This window comes from Manis pentadactyla, chromosome 4, assembly GCF_030020395.1.
Source record: "Manis pentadactyla isolate mManPen7 chromosome 4, mManPen7.hap1, whole genome shotgun sequence".
NCBI classification, from domain to species: Eukaryota; Metazoa; Chordata; class Mammalia; order Pholidota; family Manidae; genus Manis; species Manis pentadactyla.
In genome coordinates, this window is record NC_080022.1 from 86,778,003 (window position 1) to 86,784,497 (window position 6,495).

The 6,495-nt window shown below is 39.5% G+C and overlaps 1 pseudogene; it reads left to right on the forward strand.

Annotated features, from left to right (window-relative positions):
* Positions 1-3,251: 3,251 nt before the first annotated feature.
* On the forward strand, positions 3,252-6,149 carry LOC118911630 (Golgi apparatus membrane protein TVP23 homolog B-like; annotated as a pseudogene).
* The last annotated feature ends 346 nt before the right edge of the window (positions 6,150-6,495 follow it).

Consider the following 6,495-nt stretch of genomic DNA (forward strand, 5'->3'; position numbering starts at 1 on the left):
TGGTGTTCTTCAATGATTGGATCTCTGACCTGAATTCATTCCTGAGTTCTTGGATGTCTTTCCTTACCTCCATTAGGATGTTGATTATTTTTATTTTGAACTCCCTTTCAGGAAGAGTCACGAGGTCCATATCATTTAAATCTTTTTCAGGAGTTGTATTAACAATTTTACTCTGGACAAGGTTCCTTTGGCATTTCATGGTTGTATATGGCGCCCTCTAGTGACCAGAAGCTCTATTCTGGAGCTGCTGAGCCCCTGAAGCAATGTCAGGGGTTGCAGGGGATCGGTACTGGGGGTAGGAAAGAGCTGTTCCCCGCCTCCTGGCTCCTGTGCCTGTCTCCACTGCCTGAGCCAGTGGGCCGGGCACACAGGTATAAGCTTTTGTCCCAGAGCAGCCAGATATGGATCCCTGCTTTCCACAAGCAGCCGGAATCCCAGTCTCCCCAGGAACTCTGCCTGTATTAACTTTCCAACCTGGTAGTCATGCGAGTCTCATGAAAGCACCATGAAATGTAGGTTTGTGCTCCCAGTGCAGATCTCTGGAGCTAGGTATTCAGCAGTCCCCTGCCTTCCACTCCCTCCGTGCTCCGTTTGTCTTCCTCCCGCTGGTGAGCTGGGGTGGGGGAGGGGCTCAGGTCCCACGGAGCCACAGCTCTGGTACGTTACCCCGTTTGCTGAGGTCTGCTCTTTTCTCCAGGTGTGTGCAGACTGACGTGTCCTCTTCCCTGTTGCTCTCTCAGGATTAGTTGCACCAATTAAATTTTCTAATTGTATCCAGTTTTAGGAGGAAGCCTCTGTCTCTCCTCTCATGCCGCCATCTTTAATCCTCTTAATCTCGAGTATGTCTTTTTTAAAGTTTCAATTTTTCTAACTGCTTGTTGTTGTTGTGTATTGATTTTGCATTTTGATCTTATAACCAGCAACTTTGCCATGCTCCTATTAATTCTAATAATGTGTCTGTAGATTCTTTTGTGTCTTCTGTTTAGGCAATAGGTAATCCTATCATCTGTGAGTAGTGGCAGTTTGTTTCTCCTTTTAAATCCTTATTACTGTTATGTAAAAAGGAGGATTTTCAGTTATAATCTGAAGGAATCTGGCTATAATATGAATAGTAAAAATTTGAGACTTCGGTTATAAGGCTCCGTCAACACAGACGACTGTTTTTATTCCTTACATTTACCAACATGCAGATCATAAATGGTCGTGAACTTGTAGACAGAGAGGTTATTTAACAATTTATCTAAGATTCTCAAAGACTAGGTTTTGATTCTCTGAACTCTTTTTGATGTTTCTAAGGCAAACTTAGGAGCAGGAATGACAAACAACAAACACATTTCCCATAAAGAGAAGCAGGAGCCTTTCCCACTAGGCCACAGTCACAGAGATCTGGTTTACCTGTTTCCATTTCCTTTACCCCCAGGTGGCTGCTGATGTAGAGCCTGAGCCTCTAGCCCTACCTAAGTTAAGCAGGATATTTTGACAAATTAAAGGTATCTTCTTCCATCAAGCAGGACTCCAATTTCTGTGTCTGCACAAAATGAGGGGCTGCATGTGTCAGATGGGAAGAGAAGGGATTAGAGGATCAGGGAGGCAGGGCGGTGCAGCAGGGGACACAGGTTCTGAGTTGTGGTGAAGGGAAAGGGAAAACAAATAGTAAGGATGTTTACTTGCCCATAAAATGTCAAATTTGGGGGAAACAGCAAAGCATAAAAATAGTCACCCAGGGTTCAATCACTGTTGGACTTACATTTTTTTATGAGTATAAAAGTAGAGATGGATAAGTAAATAGTTAAAAAAAAAAATTAGGGTCATAATCAATATAATTGTCTAGTTCCTCTCCCCTGCCTATATATCATGACCATTTCCTCATATAAGTATAAATTATTCAAAAATGTTGTATTTAAATCCAACAGCCCAGAATATAAACAGAGTTCACTGAGCAAGACTGGGGTGACATCAAGGCCACAGGAGAGCCTCATGTCCTCGGAGTAAGGAGGACCAGGAGAAAGAGCAGCGCAGCGGAGCTGAACGCCGCACTGTTCTTCAGCGGACCCCGGGTCTCCCCAGGCCCCGCCCCAACGCGGTGTGAGAAGCTGAACCGCTCCTTGGAAGGAGACTGTGCCCTGGCCTGTGGTCTGGTTTTACTCTTCTCTGAAAGTCACAGAGCTAAGGCAAAGGCACCGCTCCTCAAATAGGGAAAGAGCGAACAAGGGATAAGATGAAAGAGGAGAAGAGTAAGGTTAAGTTGAAGGAAAAGAGAAGTAAAGAAAGAACAAATCCAGAAGAGACTGAAGTCTGCTCTGTATAATTTTTATTCTTTGTTTATTGTAAGAGAAGCAGATAACATGAGAATCTTGATAATGACTGGAAGTCAGGGGACTTGGAGGAGGGGTTTCTATTTCTGAATTTTATATGGAAATTTCCATATAAACTTGAACGGTAAGTCACCTTTACTCCAAGTAAATGGGAGGCAGCATAAGGTCATTGAGTGATAATGTCAATTAATGATTCTCATGTCTTATATCCAATTCTTCCTTTTTTCTAAAGGCAATCCTTTATTTTCAGTCATCAGCTCCACATTTTCATCTGTTTCACTTCAAATTCAAGTAAAAAAAATTAAACGAATTGCCCTATTTCCATTACCCACCCAATTTCATCTTCCCTGTTTTTTATTTTTAATATTTTTTTCACTTAAAAAAAGTGTTTAGTATCTGCTATGTGTTGAGATGCTGTGCTAGGTACAAGCTAAGGCTAAGTCTCTCTGAGCTTAGGGGGTTTACAACCCATTTGGTGGGGGCATGATGGGTGACTGGGAAGACACCTTTAAAGTCAGTTCACTGATGTGTAATTAGGCTATGGGACCAGAAAAAAATCCTTAACTTCCAAATATAATCAATCAATTAACCCCTTCATCTCCATTTCTCAGTCAGTATCGTAGACCTAGCCCTGGTCACTGTGTGCCTAGATAACATGGCTTCTCTGATAGTGCCTCTGTCTCTAAGTTTTCCTCTCTCCAATCTAACCTATGCCACTGCAAAACTAACTTGTACACAGTTTTCAACAGCCTCAGTGACTGTGGATTCAGCTGTACCCTCCTCCAACAGCTCTTGTGATCCTATAATAGACTCAACAAGGCCAGTTCAGAGCTTTCTGTCTTGACATTGTGGTATCTTCTATGTGCTTCAAAATGATAGTCTCTTCCCTGTCTCCAAGATTTTATCCTTGCTAATCCTCTGACTTGGACTGTTTTATCCTTTCCCTCTGCTTTTTCATATGGTTTCCCTTCCACGAGATACAGCTCAAGTCAGCTTCTCTTGATGAAATCTTTTCAGCTTCTCTAGTCCCACTTTAATCTTCTCTGAGTTTATAACCCCCATAGTCTCAGGTCCTTAACTGTATCTGTCTTTTAGAATTATATGTTTTCTCAGAATATTCCCAATTATTTTTATTCATTCACTCAGCAACTATCTCTTGGGTAACTTCTACATGACATACATGAAGCTCAATGCTCATTCTGTGTTACAAGTCCTTTGAAAGCAGGAACATGCTCCATAACTCTAGACTTTAAGTGCCTAGTAAGTTCTCAGATTTTGAGAACAGGACAGCTGAGGTAGAAATGTAGAGAAATGGAACCCAATTTTGGATCAATGGTAGAGGTTTTTAAAGAATGGGTAAATAGTGTCAAATGCAGCTGAAGTTTTACCAAGAAGAGTGACAATTGGGAAATAGGCTGGCACGGGGCCGCCATGTTGCAGCAGAACAGTAATGATGGCATGAAGATGTTACTGTTTGATGCACAAATGGAGACAACTAATAGACTCATAAACTCCAAAATCAGACACCCAGTGGCATCATTTTCCATTTGTTCTTTGGAGTCAGTGCAACTGTAGTCTACCTTTTCTGTGACTGTTCAGCAGCAGCTTTATTGCCTGTGTGGTGATGCTTGTCTTGGTGTCATGTGACTTTGGGCATTCAAGAATGTCACAGGTAGGCTGATGGTTGGCCCACATTGGTGGAATCATTTTTTTTTTTTTTGATGAACATGGGAAAAGCCACTGGGTGTTTGAATCCAGAAAGGGAACCCCAGGTGGGTAGAACTGTTTCGGAGGCTGACTCAGGAATCTTTGCTGGGGCTCAGTGCCTGTGCAGTGCTGGGGGCAGTTTTGCCTTCAGTGCTCGCTTCTCCTTCAGAGCAAGGTGATTGACTCCGCTAATCACAGGTGCAGCACTACAAGGTGCTGGCTTATGGTTACATCAGGGGTAACGTGGGCAGCAGAAAGAATTTAACCAGCATGACTACATCTTACCTTGGAAAGCAGTTTTTAAGACAAAACACTGGACATGATCCGACTTCCTGGAACAAGAGAAAGCTTACGTGTTATGTTAAATTGGGGAACAACTGAAGAGATTCTTGACTCAAAGAGACCAGTACATGTCACAAAGAGGAGCATTGGATTTGTTATTCCATTTAAAAATATATTTTAAGAAAAAGGAAAAGTAGTTTTAACATTAAGTTTTTATTTTCTTTGTAGCATTTGGGGCTTGAAAGTACAGTGTTGCTATAAACATTGTCAAAAATCGCTACAGTTTACATGTGTTTGCACTGTTTGCACATAGTCATGTACTGTCCATATATCCCAAATTAATGGAAGTGTGTTCATGTACATATGTAATGGAGACCTTTGCATTTTGATCCATAGAACATAGAAGGATATTCTTAGTTTGTCTCAAAACTCTTATGTGTTTACATATTATCTTTGTAGATTATTTTCAGAAGAAAGTTTTGCTTCCATGGTAAGAGTGAGCACTTTGGCTTATGTATGTTAGAGATAATTGTTAATTTTGCAACTTAATAGATAAACTTGACAGTGAAGGTTATCCTAGGCATTCACAGGTAGGGAAAAACAACTTTGGGCCAGTGGTGTTGCCTAGTTTCTAAAATTGTGTTTATTCTTATTTGTAACAAGTCATATACTTAAGGCGCAATTGATATAAATGGAATTTTCCTAGTTTACTTTTAAAAGATACCTAGAGATCGCTGCTGTTCTATTTACTTTTTGGAAGTAGCCAGATTTTACTTGGATCTCCTTGGAAGCTTTTCAATGGTCCTCAGCCTAATGAAATCTATCTTTCACCACTAAAAAAGTATTATTCTTTTGTCATAGAGAGAATAATCATTTAAATACTTGGCATAATAAATGCCTATATGACATTTTATTTTTTCTTGCTATAATGGGGATATTGTAAATAATGCATTTGTATTAATGGTATTTCTTAAGACAATATATGTAATAATCAAAGCAATATATGTAATAATCTACAAACTGTTGTAGGCATCTGTAAATTCTGTTGTAGGTACTGCAAACTGTAAACTTTGTTGAAGTCTTTTAATCAATAGATTATTTTGTGAATGTGTACACACATTGTTAAAAAATTTGAAAAGATGTTCAGTTTAAATGAATAGGTGTCTTTCTTGGGGTGATAGCTTTGAAGGTGCATAACTTTATAATTATATAAAACTCTACTATTTACAAACACGTACATATGCAAAAAAAAGAATGACAGTTGAGACAAAGCCATTGGCTTTGGCACCTAGGAAATCATTGATAATTTCCAGAGTGAAAAACCTTTAGAATGGCTAGACTAAAAGACATTATACAGGGGTTTGAGAATAGTGAGGGATTGAAAGTAAGAAGGAAGCTGTTGTTAAGTATTTTGGCTATTCCTAACGCCGATAATGATGCTTTAGGTGCACACACAACAAAGATTGTCATAAGTCATTTCTTGCCTCTACATGTATTCAGGACTTGCTGTTGAGCAGCTTACTTTGCTTTTACCATCTCAACAAGTTCCTTATATCGTTTCATGCAGTCCTTCTTTGTCCTGCTAGGCACTGCTTCTGCCATTTTTTCCCGTCTCTCAGGTATATTTACTGGATGTTTTCAAAGCTTGTTCCAAAACCTTCTGTTCTGTTCTGAAAACACGTATTTTGTTTTACTCTTTGTACATGGAGATGAGTTTGCTTCTGCAGGAAAAGAACACCTACTCATTAATGAACACTGTATTCAATACAAAACTCAGAGGCCTTTTTATGAAAATGTTTCTCTTCTTTCTGCTACATATAATATGTCTAATTTGGGGTCAGAGTTCTTGGAATTAAAAATGGCTTTCAGAAAATGTAACTATAGAGTTAATACTACTATAAGTAACAATAATATTAAACACTTAAATAGTACTTACTATATGCCAGGCCCTGTTCTTAGTGTTTTATATATGTTAACATATTTAATCCTCACAACAAATAATAATCACAACAACCCATTGAGACAAATGAAGAAATAGAGAGATGAATTAACTTGCTCAAGGTCACACAGCTCCTAAGTGGTGGAGACATAATAATACAGTGTGGCTCCAAAGCCCAGGCTCTTGAATACTTCACTCTACTGCTGAAGCTTAATTTACCTCCCTACATTTCTCTGATCCTCTCAAGGTGTG